A 9,464-nucleotide genomic window follows, 5' to 3' on the forward strand; every position below is an offset into this window, starting at 1 on the left:
CATTTGTTTTAGGCTGATAGTTTGTACTTAGGGTGATGTACTTTGATAGTAATCTAACCTCAGAGAAGCCGCTATTGTCATCAGAAAGATGACAACAGCGTGACATTGTCTGCAATTACTGCTCCAAGAGTCGTTGGTAAGGTTTGGTAAACAGCAGACAGCAGGCCAGCAATCTTCCCAGGAGACCAATTCCCTTTTGCCTCATGAACTGCCACCTCCTTAGCTGACTGTATCTCAATTTCCATCATCAAGACAAATCTGCTGCTGTATTAGGGTTTCCCTGAAGAATGATTTAATCCATTTTAGCTTATTGGAACTATTTCCCCTTTCTGTGAGCAAAATAAATTAAAGTACATCTTAGTCTATAACCTTCATTTCTACTAACTCAAAACCTAACAGTCTTTGTCTCCGGGATCTGCCACATTTTCTTTTTGTTGGCAATTGGCTAGGAAGACAAATTAATGTTTAATTAAATTATAAAACCAAGGACTATTTGTGCTAAATTGTAAAACCAAGAACTATTTGTGCTAAAAATGAAAGTATTGAATTAAGTCAGAACACTGAAGTTAGTGGTCATGAGGTTCATAATTGCTTGAGCAGAAGATTGCAACCCAACTTTCTAGGTTTGGTTCTTATTCACTCTGCTACTGAGTAGCTCCTGGGGAAGCACAAGAGGAACACTCAACTCATCAGTCACACCCCACAAATCTCCGAGCGATGATATCTGAGCAAAGGGAATATTTTGTTAACTGCCTACTCAAAAACAAAGCTGTTTTTAGCTGTGCAGCTCCTGAGTGTATGCCTAGCAGATCAAGTTCTTCTTTGGGGTTATCTTAGTGCAATTATTTTAGGATGAATTTCTTGCAGTCTTTTTCAAGCAACGTTATCTGGAAAATGTTCTTCAAGCTCTAACACCCTTTCTAATTGTTTGTCACAGCCAGTTATAAGATACTGAAAAACAACAGCTTGACAATCCAGGGAAAGTTGAGTTTCATTTCACACATCATGCCATCCCCTGATCTTTTTTAACTTGATATTTAGATGTTATGAAACCAGCTTTGAATCTCAAAAGAAGTTAACAGTTTCAAATGTTATGCTCAGTGTGACTAATGGTGTCCTGAGCATCTACTTCAATCCCTCCACTTGTACAATTTTGGGAAATCTCATGTAGTAAGAAAGGGAAAGCTATAGAGCAGAGTCCTGTATATTTAAGAGGGTAATATTTATAGTCAAAATTTCATTTCAAAATATTTCCTATTGCACATTCTTTTTAATATCAGAGAGATTATGTTATACTTGTCTTTTAACCCTCCAGTAGTGCTTGGAGTTGCAGGAGCAACAGCATCTTGATTGGCAATCGTGCTGGCAGCAGTTATCTGAAGCTGAGCCAGTTCTTTGAATAAAGCACCCAATAACAACTTGCCTTGTGATCACCAAGTGCATTTCTGACCGTCTGTTTCTCAAGATCCCATCTTTTGATATGAAAGGCTACAGCTTTATAGTTAGCTGAGGCATGAACCAGCAGATCACAACCCTTTAACCTCTAAAATGCCATACTACCATTTATTTTCCTAAAGAGAAGAAAAAACAGGTAAGCTTCATAGTTCTCCATATTATTTAATTTCAGTCCCTGGCACATCCTGATTATTGTCACACTTGCTTTTTCTGGCATTTGCTAAAGCTTCTTTGTCTCCTTCTGATAATTTATAAATCACATGTTACATATGCTCCAGATCATTGATTTCCTCGTGCAATACTGTGGCTTGCAGTTAACAAAAAAGGCTCTCACTGCAGGGGTGGGTATTTTAGAACAACACTTCCCTCTGCTGGATCAGTCACAGCTCTGCCTGCACTGGAGGGACCTGCCCAAATCTCTGCCTCTAGCTCAGGCAAGACCCCTGCTCCTTCCAGACAGCTTTGGACAGTAAGAAACTAGCAAAGGTCTTCTTAATTTATCAGATTAATATGATAATCATAAAATTTTAATCCAGCATCAGGATGGAATATCAATTCCCAGACAGGAATATCAATTAGTTTCTGCTCAAGACAGGAGTATCTCAAAGCTGTAGATATTGCTAAAATTGGGAGTCTTAGGGTCTGCTGTTTCATATTCACTCCAAAACCCTGACACGTTAGCTCTTGAGCTGCATGACAGTAGTTGAGTAGGAGATGCATCCTTGGCTGGATGTACTTCAGTGAAAAAGCATCAGGATCATAGGGTATCCCAGGAACACCACCACACATAGGCCATCCCGCAAAACACAGGACATTTGAGAAGACAGCATGTTCTTTTTCTTTCTCTGTTCTGCGCTGCTACCTATTCTCTGCATCCACCTGTGAGGAAGCGAGTGCAGACAAAGTGATAGCAGCATGTTAATATCAATTTTTTGGCCCATTATAGTGCAAGCAGCCTAAAAACCCCAGAAATGTACAGTATATAGGGTTGCTAGCATGAACTTCACTTTGCAGCAATGGATATATATAGATGTATTGTCTGCAAAGACCTTCTCTACACAGCCTATGCTGATTTTAATTGACAACTCTTAATTGTCAATTGCAGCCTCATGCCAGGTAAAATTAAGTCGATATTTAAAAACACCTTTTACCCAGACCAACAGGCATTTCTTTGTAGAGTGTGTATATAGGACACCACAGAAAAAAAGATTAATTTTTTTAAGAGAGAGAAACATCGGCCACAATTTTTGTGACTCTAATGGAAACCAAGAATAGTGCTACAGCGAATTTTAATGGAGTGCTACACTTCCTATCTGGCCATCTGTTCCAAACTGCTAGCAATAACCAGAGTATGACATTTTACAGGGGGTTTTGAGGGAAACTACCATATTCAGATACAACTGTCTTGCATTCAAGTTGTACGGTTGTTGGAATACCGTCCACAACTGAGGGAGGGGGAGTGTTAAAAGGAAGGGGAGAGAGAATTGCAGATAAATGAGTAAGACTGTGCTTAATTCTTGCTCTCCACAAGGACAGGAACTGGTCCCAGTGCAGTACTACATGTGCTCCTAACTCACTTGTACAAACACAACTGAAAAACATAATTAAGCATTTTGCTGAACAAAGATTCTGTTCACATACTCTGCTGAATGAAGGCTTTTGGTGGACTTCAAAACACAAGAAGATGACGAATAAGCTAAAGATGGGGGAAGGGGAGTAGAAAATATAGATATAATCCTAAACCAATATTCCCAGTCAGAGAAATTTACTTTGAAAAGGGAGATAGAGATGTTCCACAGAAAAACTGACAAAAGATTGGATCAAAATGGTATTCAATGTTAAAAGGTAGAACTGGCAACAGTGCTGAAAGCCATACTGAGGTTAACTGGAATAAACCTTCTTTAGAAGACAGGAAACAGGTGATTACGCAGTTGGTGGTTCCTGATTTGTGTTCAGAACAAAGCCTGTGCTAAGCACACTGAAGGTCTAGTTAGAAAAGATCATACAAGAAATATTTCTCATGAAAAAAAATGTTTTCAAAGAGTTTGGAAAGGAAATAAAAGGCTTGAATAAAGAAACCAGAATGTCAGGATCAAGGAGACATCCTGAGTAACAGCAATAGCGAAAGGAAATTTAAAAAGATATACAGCATAAGATGGCATAAGCAATGCTTTTCTAACAGTATGTTTTCCAGTTATCACTTGGTTTTTAAATGCTGAAGAATAAGGATTACTCTCTGCTTCATTTAGGTGGTATTGCATTCTTGCCTCCTGGTGACCCTTGCATCTTATTGACTAATTGTGAAGTTTTTGTCTGAGACTGTCCAAGAAAACTTCTAAGGTAGACTCCAAGTAGACAGAACAACTAAAGATGAGTATTTGTCTCCCAAGAGCTTTCAACACAAAATAAATGTTTGTTGGCTCTAGTAGCCCTACTGACATTAACCGCTCACACATGACACTTAATACTGCATTACTAATAATCGATGCACGTCTGCTAGAATGCTACTAACAAAAAAAATTTAAAAAAATTAGTGCCTTGGGATTCCAATACCATTCACTCCTGTTGTTTACAAATGCTTTGACTCCACTGTACAGTTCTAGTATTGCAACTACAAGTCATAAAAATGCAATTAAGAATCCACTTGAAACTCTACATCACATAATTTTCTGCAGAAAACACAGGAAATACACTTCAGTGTATTCTTATTCAGATCCTGGTTTCTCACAAGTGTCCTAGGTCTTTCTTTCATTTATGCTATCTTATTTTTACATTTCACTCACCTTGCACAGAGGTGAAAGAATTTTACACCTAGTAAATATTTCATTAATGCCAGCTTCTCTTTGCTCAGCACTCTTGCAAAGTCTTGCATTTCTAGTCAATTCAGCACTTGTCTGGAGACCACTTTATGCTTGCTGTGGAGGTTAACACACTAGAAATCAGAAGTCTTCCAGTAGGAAACTACTTACTGTGTTGTTTTATGTAATCACTGTTGCTTTACTTGTTAGGCTGCAGATGTGCAGCCCTGATTTCAACTGAGACAGCTCAAGAGGGTCACCCCCTTCAAACAACCTCCCATTCCAGATTATAGTCCCCAGCTAATTTTTCACCAGAAGTTGCTGCTCCCTCAGAATTGCAGTCTGGTTTATGGGTGATGGTGCTCCCGAGTTTGGTGCTACCAAAATTAACCTGATCAGTTTAAATGCCTTTGATTACAGGGTTTTTTTTAATCTCCATCATTCTGAAAGACCCAATTTGGGATCAACCAGTATAAGCTCTTTCCCATTTAACCTGCCCTTACAATAAAGCAGGATCTGCTCTGCACCTTGCAGATCCAGATCCTCAGGGAAGTTATTAGATCAAAAGACCAAAGACAATTTATTTGTCTTTCAGCACACTTCCATTCTGGGCCTTTTTTTCCTCATTCTCTTCAGTCTTCTTTCCTAATGTGTAGCTTGAGGTTGGCCGGTGATTTATCTGAAAAATTTACTCTCAATATCTCTCCAGAAGGTGAAAACCTCAGTTCTGTATTATTTGTAGCCCCTGCCAGCAAAAATGTCACAGAATCACCTTCTGGTAGCTTGAGGAATCCATAATAAAACATGCTGCTGCTACATCTCATGCAGAAATTTGCCTTCTGTTTTCTAGAGAACATAGGAAAAATAAGACAAAAAGGTCTGTTATACCAAAGTATCTCTACCCAAATTTAAATACAAAGAAGGCACCTCTGGAATCTGTCAGAAAATACTTCCATTGTCATAGCCATTTTCATTACTAATGGCTTGATTCCACAGGGAAAAAAAAGCCAATTTGGTCCACAAACCTTCACAACATAAAAATATATAATTTTATAAAGAAGTCAAAGATACAGAGACACAATTTAAAATCAGCCTTAGCAGTATGAACAATATCCAAATAAATGAATATTAATTTGTTTATGGATACTGCTAAGAAATGCTAGAGTCCACCACCTGCTTCACTCCGCAGTTGCATTCAATTTTCTTTGAGATATACAAAATGTATGAGGTAATTTAAAACTGGAGTGCTCTCAGCACCTGCTAAGATTAGATCTTTAGAGGCAATAAAACCAGTATAATCTGAACTCCAGGATCAAACTAATTGGCTATGATGCCTTTTTTAAAATAGTGCCAAGCATATGCAGTAGCTACTATCTGGTAAGTAAATCGTTACAGTGCAGCCTACCAGGCAGAGAAAGGAAAAAGTCATTATTTTTGAATGAGAATCAAAGTAAATAATAAATGTGTACAGCACAGCCTGATATGAGGAGTTCCTTGGCACGTATTTGGGAAGTTTAATCATAAAAAAATGTAGTTAGACACGAGTCATACAGCTCACCCCAAATGACTGAAAAGTCTTATGCATTTGTTTAATACTGCATACTGTGAGTAATATAGGAAATTCTCACTGAAGTATTTCCAGCTTCCTAGACTCCCCTGATGCAATCCAGTGTTAGTCACGCAGTGTGGGAGCAGTCAGATAGCCACATCCTCTTCCCCAATCCAGATGCTGGCTGGACTCAGCCTTTAGGAATAAAGTTAGGCCTGTGAGACATTTGGGCTGTATTTCTTCGTCTGTGTTATCATACATTATATTTGAGATGGCACACTAATTTCTCAGAACATCTCTTTAATAAATATTTGTAAAAGACAAGATTCATACAATTTTTCTTGAACAGGGCTTACAGCCACAACATGGCAGACTGTGAAGTGGCAGCATGGCAATGGGCTGGGGGTAAGGATGGTACCTCCCACCTGAGAGACTCCAAACTATCTATGGCTAAGAGGTGTGCGGGTGTCTTGCCTAACCTATTGCACAGGCCTGAGTACAGGGCTGGACACTGAACTGCTGCAGACATCAGCATGTCTTCCTGTGCTTTTGCTTGAAAAGCAGGACTGTTAGCACAGCATAGTTGTGCAGTTCTGAGGAAAAAAAGGAATAGAAGAAGATACTAAGAGGAATTGTGAGCAAAGAGATTCATCTGATGTCCAGTTGCTTTTGTGAGCAGAAAAACAGGCGTTCATCCATTTCTTGTTAGTAAACATGACTGTGTCAAAGACTTTTAAGTCCCATCAGTAATTCAATGTTTTTTCCTCTTGATAAAAAAATCGTCAGGGCCCTAAATTCTTATAAAAAGGAAATTACAACACATATGTGCCTTTTTGAACTGCCACGTGTAAGGTTTTATTTTTATGACTTGCATAATACCACTTTGGAAAGTACTGGCTATATCCCAAGGGAAAGCTGATCTAAATTTTATGTTTTTCATCTCTACTTTGATTTGACCAAGATACAGGTTCATTAGAGTATTATCTACTGCAGCTAGGGTAGAAAACTCCGACGGACAAAACAGAGCTGAAGTCAGCTGATTTTCTATGGACTGTTAATAGTGCGATTTGTGCATCCAAGTTCTGCCAAGTAATTTTCTCCTCTTCAATTGAACTGCCACTCACTAATCTGTTTTGAAGCGTAGAAATTCCTGACTACCATTCCCACTTCACAAATCAGATGGAGCTGGGTTATATGAAAAGAAATTAGCCTAAAAATGCACTAATTCTTACTTCTAATGAATGAGAATGTGTTAAGCAGTTAGACCAGCCATGCAAGACTTTTACCAAAATTCAGGATGCGTTACTGTGCACTTACAAAATGAGTGAGAGCCTTCTAAACTGAAAGTCAGTATGAGATACTTGGGGTGCTTAAAAAAAAGCAGAAAGTTTAATACGGGTGCTGGAAAATTACTTATTTTAAATGTGGAAATAAATACTATTTCTAAGTATGAAAGATAAATTTGAAAAAGCAAATACCTCACCATACCTAAATTTATTACTTTAGCTGAGTCCTGGGATTCAGGACTGATTTAATTCTATGAAAACTGTTGAATGCTGAATTCAAGAGACTTAATGTATTTAATCATTAGGCTCAGATGTCAGTGTTCCCGTTTTCCCTGCTGTGTGAGAACTTGGAAAATCCTTTTACATTAGCAATCTTTGAAACAGAATTTTCAGCCTTTCACACTGCTGAAAGTGTGGCAAGGCTGAACTGCTCAATGGGTTTTTCTGAAACAGTTGAGACAGGCCTCCTTCAAGACCTTCTGACTGATATATAAAGTGAGCCTTTCCTGCTTAAAGCACAAAATGCCATTAAGTTAAAGAAATTAAATTGTCAGTTTAGGGGGAGAACTTGAAAAAATGCTACTGAGCATAGGTAGCAACTAGAATTTTCATAGTGGTCCATCACTACAGCAGGCTTTGATTGTTGCATTAGTTGGACTTCTTATATGTTTTTCATATTACTTCAGGTGAAATTTAGACCAAAATCGTTGCAGCAGATGCTATAGAATTGTAACTAAAAGAGCAGACAATATTGCTTTTGCTGTGTTAGTTAAACTGCAGTGGATCCTATTAACTCATGTGCTCATAAGATTCTGTTTTACAAACAGGAGTCACATAATCAGGTGTCTTGCAAGAGATTAAATGTCAGAGCCAGTTGGGGCAGACAAGACTTTAAAACCGCCTTTATTCTTCACTATCTCAGCTGATCTGGTAAACACTGAGCATCACTTAACAGGGTAAGGACTCAAACAGTGCTTGTTTCATCAGCTGAGGATGAATCAGCATTATCTTAACAACATCCCTTCAGCTATCTGTACCACGGACCTAGAGTAGTGTGTCGTGGAGAAGCCTGGCAAATATAAAACTGCATGGATTTCCCCATGACGTCTGCTTTGTACACGGTATTCTGTAAAAAAATATGGGCATCAATGTGACGAACGGCCAACGCGAGGCTAAAGTTCCCCCCCCCCCCCCCCCGGCCCTTTTGAACCGCCTTGTGACATGGCAAGGTTTGGGATCTGCTGCCCTCCCGTGGATGCTTGGAGAGGTCCTCTCTGCCAGCAGGGGCACCGAGTTTGAGACCACGAGACTTCACAAAAAGCATAACAGAAAAAAGGAATAAAGTGTTAGTTCTTCGCGCGTCTTATTTAGGATCAAAAATAATAGCTGGGACTAATTTCTTAATTCTGCTATTTCTTCTGGCTTTGTCAGAGTGTTTCTACATCCAAGTAGAGGTGTTCTAGTTCTACGAAACTTGTTCTCTTCAGTCAGGTCTCACACTTTCATTTTATATGAATATATGCAATGATTACATATATAACACAATACATACAGTAATGATATCCAAGTAGGAGATGTATCTATCTGCATTCTGCCTGCTAATCCATCTCTTTGTGATTGTTATTCATACCCTACACCTGTTTCTAGCATCAACATTTAAAAAAAGCAATTAAGACTTGCTACAGAAAGTGTTTTCTTACTTGCTCGTACAGTTCTTTTAAACATATTTATCTGTATTACTGGACATTTTAGAACAAGAAATGCATTTGACACGTAATGTCATGCCAGGTCCCTGTAAAAATCTGATTTGTGAGGTTTTCAGATCTGCAGTGGTCTGAGATACTGCACGTTAAGATCACAATGTTACTTAGCATACAAAATCAATTGGAGTTGTCCAACCTTTTTCTTTCTTAAAGCTCTGTACAGTGATGTTGATATTAAGGCAAACCGGTTTTGTCAAGGTTTTTAAAAGCAGCAAAAATAGGTTGCAAGGACATTTCAAATATGTATTTCTAACTGAATAATCAAATTTAGCGATGATGAGGTGCTGATTAAAGGGAACTTTTTCATTTCCGAATGGAGTAAATCTGTTTGTCCTGGTTGTGAAGGGGAACCTTAGAAATGCAAATCCTGTGACTTTGTGGAATACCTTAAGAAACGTGGATAACTCCATTCTTTTTCTGATAAGGGGTCAACTTAGGTATGAGACGATTGTTAAGGATTTTGACACTTTGTTCCTTCCAGAAAGACAGCCCAAAGAAAGTTAGCCCGGTTTACCCCAACCGAGCGCCAATTTTTATGTTGCTTGGGAGGTGCTACATATATGTGTGTGCAGCTCCATATCAAGAAGTATCTGAACATGAAGAGATCGGAAAA

This window comes from Aquila chrysaetos, chromosome 12 (genome assembly GCF_900496995.4).
Source record: "Aquila chrysaetos chrysaetos chromosome 12, bAquChr1.4, whole genome shotgun sequence".
In the NCBI taxonomy this organism is placed as follows: Eukaryota; Metazoa; Chordata; class Aves; order Accipitriformes; family Accipitridae; genus Aquila; species Aquila chrysaetos.